Source organism: Bubalus kerabau, chromosome 6 (assembly GCF_029407905.1).
Source record: "Bubalus kerabau isolate K-KA32 ecotype Philippines breed swamp buffalo chromosome 6, PCC_UOA_SB_1v2, whole genome shotgun sequence".
NCBI classification, from domain to species: Eukaryota; Metazoa; Chordata; class Mammalia; order Artiodactyla; family Bovidae; genus Bubalus; species Bubalus kerabau.
In genome coordinates, this window is record NC_073629.1 from 50941137 (window position 1) to 50955150 (window position 14014).

The 14014-nt window shown below is 39.3% G+C and overlaps 1 non-coding gene across 1 annotated transcript; it reads left to right on the forward strand.

Moving 5' to 3' along the window:
- Positions 1–1259: 1259 nt before the first annotated feature.
- Positions 1260–1392, forward strand: LOC129656685 (small nucleolar RNA SNORA16B/SNORA16A family). Its single transcript, XR_008716474.1, has one exon. It is a non-coding gene; the product is annotated as a small nucleolar RNA SNORA16B/SNORA16A family (small nucleolar RNA).
- The last annotated feature ends 12622 nt before the right edge of the window (positions 1393–14014 follow it).

Below are 14014 nucleotides of genomic sequence, written 5' to 3' on the forward strand. Positions count from 1 at the left end.
TCTTATTATACCATATTAGGTTATACATATCTACATGACAACACCAGTAATGTTAACCTTAGTCACTTGGTTAAGATGGTACCTGCAGGTTTCTCCACTGTGAAGTCATCATTTTTCCCATTCTACACTCTGTTCTTTAGAAATCACTCACTAAGTCCACCTTAGTTCCAAAGCAAGAGAGGTGGTTACTAAGGTCCACTTTAGGAGGAGGCAATATCGACATAACTTATGTGGAATTCTTCTGTAAGGAACATTTTCTCCCCCATTTATTTCAATCATTTATCTATACCACCATGGCCTTGTGGACATGTGCTTTATACTTTGGGTTATAACCTAATACCACATTATTTTGTTGCTCAAATTGTTCCAGCTTTGGCCATTGAGAGTTCCTTCAGTTTGATGCTTGTGTCTCTTTGACATGCTCAATTATTATTAATTTTTTAGCACTTTCAGACTTCCTGGTACTACAAGATGCTGTAAGCTCATCTTGTGTTTCCCTGCCCCAATCAAGAATCAGCCATTTCTCCTAGGGGTCCTGATTCATTTTAGTAGAGAATGTGTGTTAGAGAATGGTATTTGCTTATTTAATTCCAAAAACATTTTGTATAGAGGTATAGGCAATTAACAATATTGTGATAGTTTCTGGTGAACAGTGAAGGGACTCAGCCATACATATACAAGGATCCAGAGAACAGTATTTAGAAATGAAGATTGGGTGTTGGCAGTTCTTATTGCTACTGGTTCTTGCTCCTTTTGAAGGAAATATAAAATTTTTCATCATAAGTTAAAATAGTTGTAAATGCCATTTTCCATGGCATTTTAAATACTGCCTTTAAAAACAGACTATGACTTTTCTCTTTTACATGTGCAAAAAATGAAACTGAATAGTTTAATAATTTGATATCCACCATTATATCAAAGACTGATTAGCTGTTTACCCAAACTGCCTACCACCTCTCCTTCATAGGCACAAGCACCTCTTGAAGTTAGACGTGGCCATGTAAACTGAATTCTGGACAACAGAATGTGAATGGAAGCAATTTATGTTGCTTCCCAGTCTGGTCTGTAACAATTACCAATGCATGATCTGCAAGCTGCTGTCTTTCCTCCCTCTTCCAGTTAGATGTTGAGTAACTAAGCACCTATCTCCCTACCAGCTATTAGACTTCTATACAAATCGGAAAGTTCTATTTCAGCCATTGAGATTCAAAAATTGATTTAAAAAATAAGGCAGATCAATTTTTTTTAAGTGTATATGTTGTAGCCCTTATCGAAGCTACAGCTGCTTCCATATAGCTGCTGTGGTCAAAAAGGAGCCCAAAGTGACAGTTTTCCTTGACGGTCACCGTTGTTTGCTGTAACTGATCTGCAACATTTCAGGAAAAGACAGTTCCCATTGTACTTGCCATCTCAGGTACAACCAGAGACCTTTATTAAAACTGACAACGTTTTCAGAGGCCACCAGAAATGTTCCATTGATGGGGTCTTACATGCAAGAATAAGGCTTTTGAGAAGTGGCTTGCCGAGGCCAAGAACCAGTATGCAGATGCAGATATGGGTGGGTTAGATACCTGTGCTGGGGAAATCCAGGGGCAAGTGGTGCAGATTGTGGCCATGCTTTGGGTCTTTGCCCTGAAAAGCTTAAGCATCAGCCCAAAGGTGAGTCAAAAACCTTGGTTCTGAAAACCAGATGAATGGAACGAGTAGGTCATTCAGGACAAAAAAAGAAAAAAAAAAGATAAAGTGTATATGTTAATTGAGGACCCAGATATTGAGTCCTTAAAAATTATCCTTCCTGTGAACCCTAAGAGTCTGGAGTGTCCCCCAGGGTAAGCATTTTGTCTTTGGGAACATTGGTAGAGAGGTTCCCTGTCTATTTGGGGTAGTTGAAGAGTTCTGTTCCACATTGTGAAGACAAGTAGCAGGAGTGATAAATAAATTTTTATTGTTTTGAGCCACTGAGAATTTCAGGTTGTTACTGCAGCAAAATCTACATCATCTTCATTTAAGGTAGAAACTGTTATCTAAAGTGAGGTGCTACCATAACAAGAACCTAAAATAATTAAGAGAGATGGCAAGCAGGAAGGAAACCATTTTCAGAGGATGGAGAGAGAGCAATTTATGATCTACAGTGGCGAAACATTTCATAAAACTGTTGTTCACAGCTAACTTGGAAAACAGGTCATGTAATAAATCTATAGCTTAAGGGCAAGATTGGAAAACAAAATGCTGTGTGTTCATCGCTGTTGGCTGCCTGGCAAGATATTACAAAAAAGAGATGAAGTGGGAAAAGAGCTGACCAGTTTGTAAGCAAGAATGAAAGGAACAGACTCCAATTTGAGAACTTGTAGAGTTGAAGTAGGTAACTACTTCTCAACCCCAAACAGTTCAAGATACAATTGAGAAATGTTTGGAATGATAAAGGACGACTAAAACTCAGCCTGGAGGTAATGCATCAAATTACAAGATTGGCTTTTTCACCCATTTTTTAAAAACTTTTAATGAGTGGACTAATAGGTCCCAGATCAAAGATCCAACCAACAAAAGTCGTTTGGACACAATGGCTTAGGGAAAAGAGACTAAGGGAAAGTAACTCTTTCATCAAAGTTTGGTAAACCTATGTAATCACTGTGAGAGGGAGAAGGGAAGAAGAGAGGGAGAGGGAGAGACAGGAGGATGAACCGGGGCTAGAAAACAAATTACATACAAAATACATACAAAAGAGAATCACATCTTGAAGGAAGCATGGAGCTGATGAAAATGACTAGTTTGGACTTTTTCCCCCTCCTGGTTATGTTTCTGAGAGAGTTGTACTTCCAAAATAACCACTAGCCTAAATGTCTTTACACCTTTATAACTCCATCTATGTGCACAAAGCAGACTAAGAAAGCTGCTCAGCACCTAAGGAGGACATATTACCCACAAAAAACCTATTCCAGAAGTAGCCACAAAGGATAACAGAAAAGGAAGAATCAGTCACAGAAAGAATCATGAGTAGTGGAGAACAGTGAACAAAGGAGCCACTTCTAAGGAGCAGAGCCAGGGCTTAATGAAGAAACATTCCCCATTCCCCAGAGTGATAAAGGGTCCTCAAAACAGCCACCCACAGGATTTCACAACTACCACAGATGAGCCTCTACTTCTGTTATTCCTTTCAAACAGGAATCTTTGCTGTGACTATCTCATCCATAGGGACAGATAACTTGTCTTCTGGAATGGGTCTTCTCACTTGTCTTCTGGCTGCAGATGGTGACTGCAGCCATGAAATTAAAAGATGCTTGCTCCTTGGAAGAAAAGCTATGACCCACCTAGACAGCATATTAAAAAGCAGAGACATCACTGAGTGACCAAACAACAACAAATAGGTATTGATTGTTTGATCTAAGCACAAAAGGAGGCACATTTGTACCTAATGCAGAGATCACTTAGATCAAAAGGAGGCACATCTGTACCTATTGTAGAGATCACTACATGTAACTCTGATTCTGGGTTTTGAACTAGACGTCCTGACCAGATGATGTTTTTGGTATGTCTACCCTGGGAAGGAGATAAGATGTATTTTGCAAACAAGAAGGAGAATTAAATGAATATTTAACGACCAGAAGAGTGGAAGCAAATATTGCTATTCCCTAGTATTTCTGATTTTCTTTCTTCCAGGCACACAGTAGGACTCCACTTGCTTGCCCGCTTGAAGCTAGTAGTGGCCATGTGATTTGTTTTGGTCAATAAAACTGAATAGAATTGAAGAGTGTCACTTCCAGGAGGAAGCCTTTAAGAGCTGTTGCATAGTTTGACCTTCTCCGTCCCCTGGTTGTAGTTATGTGATGTTTCAGAGAGTGAAGCCTCTGCCAACTGGCATCTTTTAGTGAGAACAACACAGAGCAGAGCTCACGGACAATAGCATGAGTGAGGAGTACACTACTGTTCTAAGACACTAATTTTGAGGATGCTACTGAAGCAAAATCTAGTCTCTTCTGATTAACTCAGAAATAAACAGACATAATAGATAAACAGGAAATAGCCTGTCTTCAACTGAAAAAAAAAGGGCAAGATATTTTAAAATAGGGAAATCTAAAAATAACATCTTTAAAAGATTTTTTTTTTAATTGTCTAATTGCTTGGAAACACAATCAACACCTATTTGTTGTTTGGTTGCTCAGTGATGTCTCTGCTTTTTAATATGTTGTCTAGGTGGGTTTTTCTTTTGAAAAGAAGAGAATATGCTTTTCTTCCAAGGAGCAAGCATCTTTTAATTTCATGGCTGCAGTCACCATCTGCAGTGATTTTGGAGCCCAAGAAAATAAAGTCTTGTCACTGTTTCCACTGTTTTCCCGTCTATTTGCCATGAAGTGATGGGACTGGATGCCATGATCTTAGTTTTTTGAAAGCTGAGTTTTAAGCCAGCCTTTTCACTCTCCTCTTTCACCTTCGACAAGAGGCTCTTTAGTTCCTCTTTCCTCTTTGCTTTCTGCCATAAGGCTGGTGTCATCTGCATATCTGAGGTTATTGATATTTCTCTTGGCAATCTTGATTCCAGCGTGTGCTTCATCCAGCCCAGCATTTTGCATGATGTACTCTGCAAAAAAGTTAAATAAACAGGGTGACAATATACAGCTTTGATGTACTTCTTTCCCAATTTTGAACCAGTCTGTTGTTTCATGTCCGGTTCTAATGGTTGCTTCCTGCCCTACATAAGGGTTTCTCAGAAGGCAGGTAAGGTGGTCTGATATTCCCATCTCTTTAAGAATTTTCCGGTTTGTTGTGATCCATCTTTTGCTTTGGCCACTAATAATTTCAATTTTGCAACTTTAATTATGTAAGATCTGATAATTTCCATATCTTCATTCTGAAATTCTTACCGGTCTTGATTTTCTTTTCATTCTTTTTCAGATATTTAAATTTTTATATATTTTTTCTGTTCTAAGTATATATATTTCTGAAGCTATCTCAAATCCCAATCACTTTTGACTATATTTAAAAACAGGAACAAAAAATTCCCATAATGAGCTTGACCTTGGATATCATCATCAAAAATGGTCTTAAAGGAAGGCATAATTTTGCTATCGGCCATTACTCCCTGAAGATGCTGTTGGGAAAGTGAAGTCAGGTAGAGATAGCCTTAAATTCCAGATGTGCCACTTCCTACCAGTATGACCTGGGACAAGTTACTTAATGAGTGGTGATAACATCTACTTTACAGGGAATTATGAAGAATACATAAGTAACATATAAAATGTCCAAATAAATAAGTATCCAGCACATAGTTACTGCTTATAATCATCAGCATATATTAGGCATTCTTTCTTGGTTGCTATTGAAGGATCTGTAATCTGTCAATTTGCTAAAATCTTGATTGAGTCTATTTGTTGTCAACCAGATCTAAATTAATTATATACGGTAATTTTTCATTGTGCCAAGTAGTACTTCCCAAACAGAACCCATATTGTATTTTCCCTCAAAAAGCATTCCTCTTATTCCAGTATTCTGGCCTTTAGTAAGTTTGATATTTACTATCATAATGTTCATAACTTTGAGACTGGGTTCACATCTGTCCTGGTTGAAGAAGGTCCTCAGGCTGTTCATTGTGAAGCTGTTTTTCTTGCCTTATTGTTGTTCTAACTACTCTTCTCCAAGCTTTAATTTTATAGATATTCCCTGGAGTCCTTCCTAAATTGGAGATCACTCACACTGTTCTAGGTGTTGATACTCAATGGTTTTACTTAAAGACAATGTCTTTTTTAAAAAAAGCAAAGTACAAATACAAAAATGTAGAAAGGCAAGTGTCTTCCTTTGCACTCCCACTTTATAGAAATGTTAACATTTTTAGGCCTTCTTGACTTTTCATCCTGTGCATATACAAATGTTAGGTTTGTTTTTACACATAGAAGGTCATGGTATATGTTCTATACTTCATCTTGCTTTTTCTCTCAAAAATAAATTATAGATAATTCAGCACTGATTTTCCACTTTTAAAAGATCACATAGAACTAAACATGGAAACAAGCTAAGTGTCCACTGATGGATAAAGGGATTCAAAAATGCAAGATACACACACAGGAATATTATTCAGCCATAAAAAAGAAAGAAATCTTGCCTTCTGCAGTAATAAGGACGGACTTTGAGGGAGTTACACTAGTGAAGTAAACCAGGCTGAGGAAGACAGATGCCGTATGTTCTCACCTATAGGTGAAACCTAAAAAAGGGGAACTCAAAGAAATAGCATGTAGAACGATGGCTGCCCAGGGCTAGGAGTGGGAGAAAATAGATGCTGGTCAAAGGGTATAATCTTCCAGCACAAGATAAGTAAGTTCTGGAGTCTAATAATGTATAGCATGGTGATTATAATTAACAATACTGCATCATATACTTGGAAGTTAAGAAAGTAGATCTTAAAAGTTATCTTCACACACACACATACACACACAAAAGGTAATTATGTGAGGACAGAGGTGTTAACTAACCTCACTGTGATAATCATTTCACAATACATACATGATCAAATCATCATGTTGTACACCTTAAGTTTACATATGTTGTTATGTCAATAATATCTGAATGAAGCTGGAAAACAAAAGATCACATAGTACTTTGTGGTATAGAGTATCACTGTTTATCCAGTCTCCTACTAATATAAATAAGAAAAGAGAACATCTACTAAAAATAGTGCACTCACCAAATTTTTGTTATACAGACATTTACTGCAGCAACTGTAACTACATCTATCTATGTCTATCCTTGGGCACTTGGTTATTTTTTTGGAATGGAATCCTAGAGGAATTGCCCTGTTTTAGTTGGTTTCAATAGGTATGCCCCAGGTTTTATGTAAAGGTGCAGATAGTGTCTTATTACCCCACCCCCAGGGTACCTGAACGTTGTATCAATCTTAGTTTTTAAGTCATACAGAAAGCATTTTCAGGAATTCTAGGATCTCTTCCTTAATTATTACCAATTATTATCAATCATTTCATATGTTTAGTTTGAAAATTTTTCTAAAAATCCTTATACTTAGGTCAAGTGGGCCTTAGAAACCATCACTACGAACAAAGCTAGTGGAGGTGATGAATTCCAGTTGAGCTATTCAAAATCCTGAAAGATGATGCTGTGAAAGTGCTGCACTCAATATGCCAGCAAATTTGGAAAACTCAGCAGTGGCCACACGACTGGAAAAGGTCAGTTTTCATTCCAATCCCAAAGAAAGGCAATGCCAAAGAATGCTCAAACTACCGCACAATTGCACTCATCTCACACACTAGTAAAGTAATGCTCAAAATTCTCCAGGCCAGGCTTCAGAGGTATATGAACCATGAAATTCCTGATGTTCAAGCTGGTTTTAGAAAAGGCAGAGGAACCAGAGATCAAATTGCCAACATCCACTGGATCATGGAAAAAGCAAGAGAGTTCCAGAAAAACATCTATTTCTGCTTTATTGACTATGCCAAAGCCTTTGACTGTGTGGATCACAATAAACTGTGGAAAATTCTGAAAGAGATGGGAATACCAGACCACCTGACCTGCCTCTTGAGAAATTTGTATGCAGGTCAGGAAGCAACAGTTAGAACTGGACATGGTACAACAGACTGGTTCCAAATAGGAAAAGGAGTACGTCAAGGCTGTATATTGTCACCCTGTTTGTTTAACTTCTATGCAGAGTACATCATGAGAAACGCTGGACTGGAAGAAACACAAGCTGGAATCAAGGTTGCCGGGAGAAATCTCAATAACCTCAGATATGCAGATGACACCACCCTTATGGCAGAAAAGTGAAGAGGAACTCAAAAGCCTCTTGATGAAAGTGAAAGTGGAGAGTGAAAAAGTTGGCTTAAAGCTCAACATTCAGAAAACGAAGATCATGGCATCCGGTCCCATCACTTCATGGGAAATAGATGGGGAAACAGTGGAAACAGTGTCAGACTTTATTTTTTGGGGCTCCAAAATCACTGCAGATGGTGACTGCAGCCATGAAATTAAAAGACGCTTACTCTTTGGAAGGAAAGTTATGACCAACCTAGATAGCATATTCAAAAGCAGACATTACTTTGCCAACAAAGGTCCGTCTAGTCAAGGCTATGGTTTTTCCTGTGGTCATGTATGGATGTGAGAGTTGGACTGTGAAGAAGGCTGAGCACTGAAGAATTGATGCTTTTGAACTGTGGTGTCGGAGAAGACTCTTGAGAGCCCCTTGGACTGCAAGGAGATCCAACTAGTCCATTCTGAAGGAGATCAGCCCTGGGATTTCTTTGGAAGGAATGATGCTGAGGCTGAAACTCCAGTACTTTGGCCAGCTCATGCGAAGAGGTGACTCATTGGAAAAGACTGATGCTGGGAGGGATTGGGGGCAAGAAGAGAAGGGGACGACAGAGGATGAGATGGCTGGATGGCATCACTGACTCAATGGACATGAGTCTGAGTGAACTCTGGGAGTTGGTGATGGACAGGGAGGCCTGGCGTGCTGCGATTCATGGGGTTGCAAAGAGTCGGACACAACTGAGCAACTGATCTGATCTGATCTGAACAGAAGAACTGACTTGTGGTTTGTATTACTTTCTGAAGTTGCTGTTAACTAATTACCACAAACTACATGGCTTAAAATAATGGAAATTTTCTCACAGTTCTGGATGTCAGAAGCAAGGTGTCAGCAGGGCCGTTCTCCCTCTGGAGGCAACAGAGAACCCCTCCTTGCCTCTTCCAGCTTCCGGTGGCTCCAGATGTTCCTTGGATTGTCACTGCAGAATTCTAATCCTGTATCTGATTCACATTGTCTTCTCAGTGTCCATTTCTCTTCTCCTCTGAGTTAAGCACCTCTTACAGGATACTTGTCATGGGATTTAGGGCCTACCCATATAATCCAGGATGATCTCAGCTTAAGTTACTTAACTAATTACATCCACAAAGATCCTTTTTTCCAAGGAAGGTCACATGCACACATTCTGGGGGTTCTGACATAGATACATCTTTTTATTAGGGCCACCATTCAACTGCATAGTGGCTCAATCAACAAAGCCACTTAAATCATGCTATATAAAAAGAAGTCTGCTTGTAACAGCCAATTTAGGATTGATGTGGCTCAATGATCTCTTCAAAGATGCTGACTCTCCATCTTTCCCCTTCCACAATTCTCAGAATATAATTTATAACTTTGCCACCTTACATTAACAGTTACAGGACAGCTCCAGGCTTTACATCCCTTAGAGAACTGTAAACACTGCAGGAAGAGAGAAGGGGGGGGAAAATGTGTTTCCTTTAAGGGAAGAAAGCCTCTCCCTGAAACTTCCACAGCTTCCCCTCATGTCCCAGCATGTCCAACCCAGATGGATCACTGGCAGAGGGGACAAGAGGATGCCATGACTGCCTTACAGCTATGAAGATACATGCCCTGCAGTACACTGCCACACAGAAACTTGAGTTTTGATAACAAACAAAAAAAGCAAAAAAAAAAAACAAAAAAAATGAAGGGATGGCTGTTCAGTAGCAACTAATAGCATCTGCTACAATTCCTAAATGTTTCCTGAAGATCACTAATAAAACTCACCAACCGTTTCATCTACTGATTTACATCACTTCCTTCAATCAATATTTTATAACATCTGCTATACATTAGGTACTGTGATAGAAATGGGAGTCCAAGATCAAGACATAGTCCACATCCTCAAGGAGGATGGATGAATGGAATAAAAAGATAAATACATCTGTAATTCCAGGACAGCAAGACCAATACCACATTAGAGATATGTACATGGGGCAGTGGGGGAATAGAATAGATTGCAGCATCTTGAAAGCCAAGCCTGAAGTTGAGTTTCTGAGAAGCAATTAAACAGAGAAAATGCAGGAGTGGATAATGGTGTTTTACATAAAGGGCACGCAGAAAGGCAGTGATGACTGGAAATTACTGCCACACCCTTGTGGAACTACAAACATTTTAATGAACCTAGAATCAAGGAGCTGTGTGGGTATAAGGAGGGCAGGTAAGCTAGTGAGGGGTAGAAGCTAGATGAAGAGCCTATATATACTGAAATAAAGTGACATCATCTCAAAACCTGTTTGGAAGCAACTGAAGGATTTTGATCAAAGGAACAATCAAGATTACTCCTGACAATGCCTGGATATTTTTGATTGCATAACTGTTTTCTATTTGTATAATGTTATGGCTTCCCAGGTGGCTCAGTAGTAAAGAATCTACCTGCCAATGCAGGAGATGCAGGAGCTGCTGCTGCTGCTAAGTCACCTCAATCGTGTCCCACTCTGTGCAACCCCATAGACGGCAGCCTACTAGGCTCTCCCGTCCCTGGGATTCTCCAGGCAAGAACACTGGAGTGGGTTGCCAATTCCTTCTGCAGTGCATGAAAGTGAAAAGTGAAAGTGAAGTCGCTCAGTCATGTCCAATTCTTAGCCATCCCATGGACTGCAGCCTACCAGGTTTCTCCGTCCATGGGATTTTCCAGGCAGAAGTACTGGAGTGGGGTTGCCTTCTCTGGTGATGCAGGAGATTCAGGTTCAATCCCTGGGTTGGGACGATCCCCTGGAGGAGGAAATGGCAACCCACTCCAGTATTCTTGCCAGGGAAATCCCATGGACAGAAGAGCCTGGTGGGATATACAGTCCATGGGGTCACAGACACCACTGAGCAACTGAGCATGCACAAGCTTGTTACTGGGATATGAATAGGGGATTTGCAATTAAAATTTTTAATCTGGACTTGGTTTTTTAGAGCTTACTCCAAAAAAATTCAAAATTTTGCAGTATTTGGTGAAGATGGAATTGTAGAAACCTGGTGCAGGTCACATATTCCTATAGGCTTCCAAGTATTCTGACCAAAGGAAAAGTTCTATATAAGCCTATACCATAAATCAGCTTAAAATAGCTTCTGTAACAATGTTTCATATTCTGCATAACACAAAGTGAATCATTTGGACAACAGTGTGCAGAAAAAGGATGCTAAAAATATTACTAGACATTACCTTGGCTTCCTTAGAATGGTCTCTACAATTATCTCACAATAGCACACAAGTTTGCTATCCTCAGGCAGACTTTTTAAAATGACCTTCAAATAAAGGTATAAAGATTTACCCCAGTGTCCCCAGAATGCTTCTGGGGGGAAAGCAGAATGATTCAACAGAAAAAACATAATCCTCAGAACTACTTAGACTGGGGTTCAAATTCTGATGTCTCCACTTGCTAGATGTTACTGTATTATTTAATTTCTTTTAAACTTTATTTATAAAATGTTTATAATAAAGACAGATCAAATTTCATAGGGGCTACAAGTATATACATGATTCAACTGCATATATAAACCTAATACTATTACACTTATAAAACATACTCTAGTAATATACCAAACAAATACTTCTCAAAAAAATACCAGTTGTCTTTTTTTATCTTAACTATACTATATACTACTACCCCCCCAGAAGTTTATTAATGACATAAATATGAATGGTATTTTTTATAGGCACAATAAATGCAACAAACTTACTGGAAGATAATTTCACAACCAGACATTTTGATTTTGTCACATTTTCCCCGAGCAGCCAGAGGAGCCTTAGCTGCATGAAGAGCACACAGATTTTTCCTCCATCATGAGGTATAATCGATTATCTCCTTCCACCCTCAATTCCCAATAAAAAACTCTCAATCACACGAAAATTTTTTTGACAAATCATCTTCTAGCTTCACTACTAATTCCCTGTCCATGACAAATGCTATTCATATAAAAATATAACAAGCAAGAAACTTAACTAGCTAAGATGAAATTGAAAGGAAACAGCCATGGACTATTTTCACACTCACTATATTATGCACAGGCTTCCCAGGTGGCTCAGTGGGTAAAGAATCTGCCTGCAATGCAGGAGATGCGGGTTCAATCCCTGGGTTGGGCAGATCCCCTGGCAGAAGGCATGGCAGCCCACTCCAGTATTCTTGCCTGGAAAATCCCACGGACAGAGGAGCCTGATGGACTACAGTCTATAGGGTCACAAAGAGTTTAGACACGACTGAAGTGACTGAGCAGCAGCAGGCACATTCTAAGATACGAGGTTTCACAAATAAAATAAAATATTACATCTTTTAAGTCTACTTTATATAATGGTTTAGCGGTGTTACCAGTTTGCCACTATGACCTATCGCTACCTACTGTCACAGAGATGATGAGAAAACAAAGTAACATATGCAAATATCTAGAAGAAAAATGTTGGTCCCATTTTTTCATGTCACATTTATCATGTTACAATCAGTCCTGGGTGTTCACTGGAAGGACTGATGTTGAAGCTAAAACTCCAATATTTTGGCCACTTGATGAGAAGAGCTGACTCATTTGAAAAGAACCCTGATGCTGGGAAAGATTGAGGGCAGAAGGAGAAGGGGACGACAGAGGATGAGATGGTTGGATGGCATCACCGAATCAATGGACATGGGTTTGGGGGACTCCGGGAGTTGGTGATGGACAGGGAGGCCTGGCGTGCTGCAGTTCATGGGGTCACAAAGTGTCAGACACGGCTGAGCGACTGAACTGAACTGAAATTGTCTTTATATGTGCATTCATATTACACTGCCTTCCTTCTTTCAGTTCTCAGTATACACATCCATACACTCAAACATTTTAGGGACCAAACAGGTATTTGTAACCATGTCCATAGCAGCATTAATCCTAGTAGCAAAAAGGAGGAAGCAACCCATTCACAGATTAATAGATAAATATGGCATATACACACAATGGAATATTATTCAGCCTTAATAAGGAATGAAGTTTTGATACATGCTACAACATGGATGAACTTTGAAAGTATTATGCTAAGTGAAATAAGCCAGGCACAAAAGGACAAGCACTGTATGACTCCACTTCTATGAAGTATCTAGAGAAAGTAGAATACTTATCAGGGGCTGGAGGAGAGAAGAATGGAGCTTAGTGGGTACAGTGTTTTCAGTTTGGGATAATGAAAAAGTTCTGGAGACAGTGGTGATTGTTAGACAACAGTAACAATGTGCTTAATGCCAATGAACTGGACACTTAAAAATGCTTAAAATGATAAATTTTATATGTATATTTAACCACAATAAAAACATTTTTTTAAAAATTCATGATTGGGGACTTCCCTGATGGTCCAGTGGCTAATACTTTGCGTGCCCAATAAAGGGGGCCCGGGTTCGATCCCTGGTCAGGGAACTAGATTCCAGATGCTGCAACTAAAACCTGGTGCAGCCAAATAAATAAATTCAAAAAATACTCAAACAGCACTCGGGTGTTTACAATAAAATCATGATTGTTAAAAGATATATATATATAGTAATGAGATGGTATACCTGATCTGTCTTAAACTGGGTGTGGCTAGGATCTCCAAGTTAAAAACAGCAAGGAGGTAGATTTCAAAGAACTGGACTTAGGGTTCTAGGGGGCGAAAGGATCTGCAAATGTGAAGTTAAGAGCCACCTTTAAGATTTGACTTTTTTAGAAATACATTTTAACCCTGGGCCTATTCTCTCCATATCATCCTGTTTCTTTTGGTCTTTTTCTGACAGCATGTTTTGCTTCCAACAGAGGTTCAGTTTCAGTCTTTCCCCTAGTACTCTATCCTGAAAGTAAAAACCTGGATGTTCTAAGGTGATGCTTCTCAACAGGGGTGATTTTGCACCCCAGGAGACCTTTGACAATGTCTGAAGACATTTCTAAGTTGTTTCAATGGGGCTGGGGGGGCAGGAGTTGCTACTCGCATCCAGTAGATAGGCCAGGGATGGTGCTAACCTTCCCATGAGACACAGGATAGTCTCTGACAACAAGAAATTAACTGGCCCAAAATGCCTATAGTCCTGGGTTGGGAACCCTCTTCTAAGATCTTATTCTAAGGTTTTACTAAGTTGCTTGATTTCTGGTAGAAACTGATTAAAAGGGAAGTTACCTCCTTTGATTCCCTACTTTCTCTTTTCATTTACATCTTTTATAGGAAAAAGCTAGTTTCAGCACATATGCTAAGGGTAGGTCTTTTATTTTGAGTTTACAGGACAAGGATCAGTGGTTATGTTT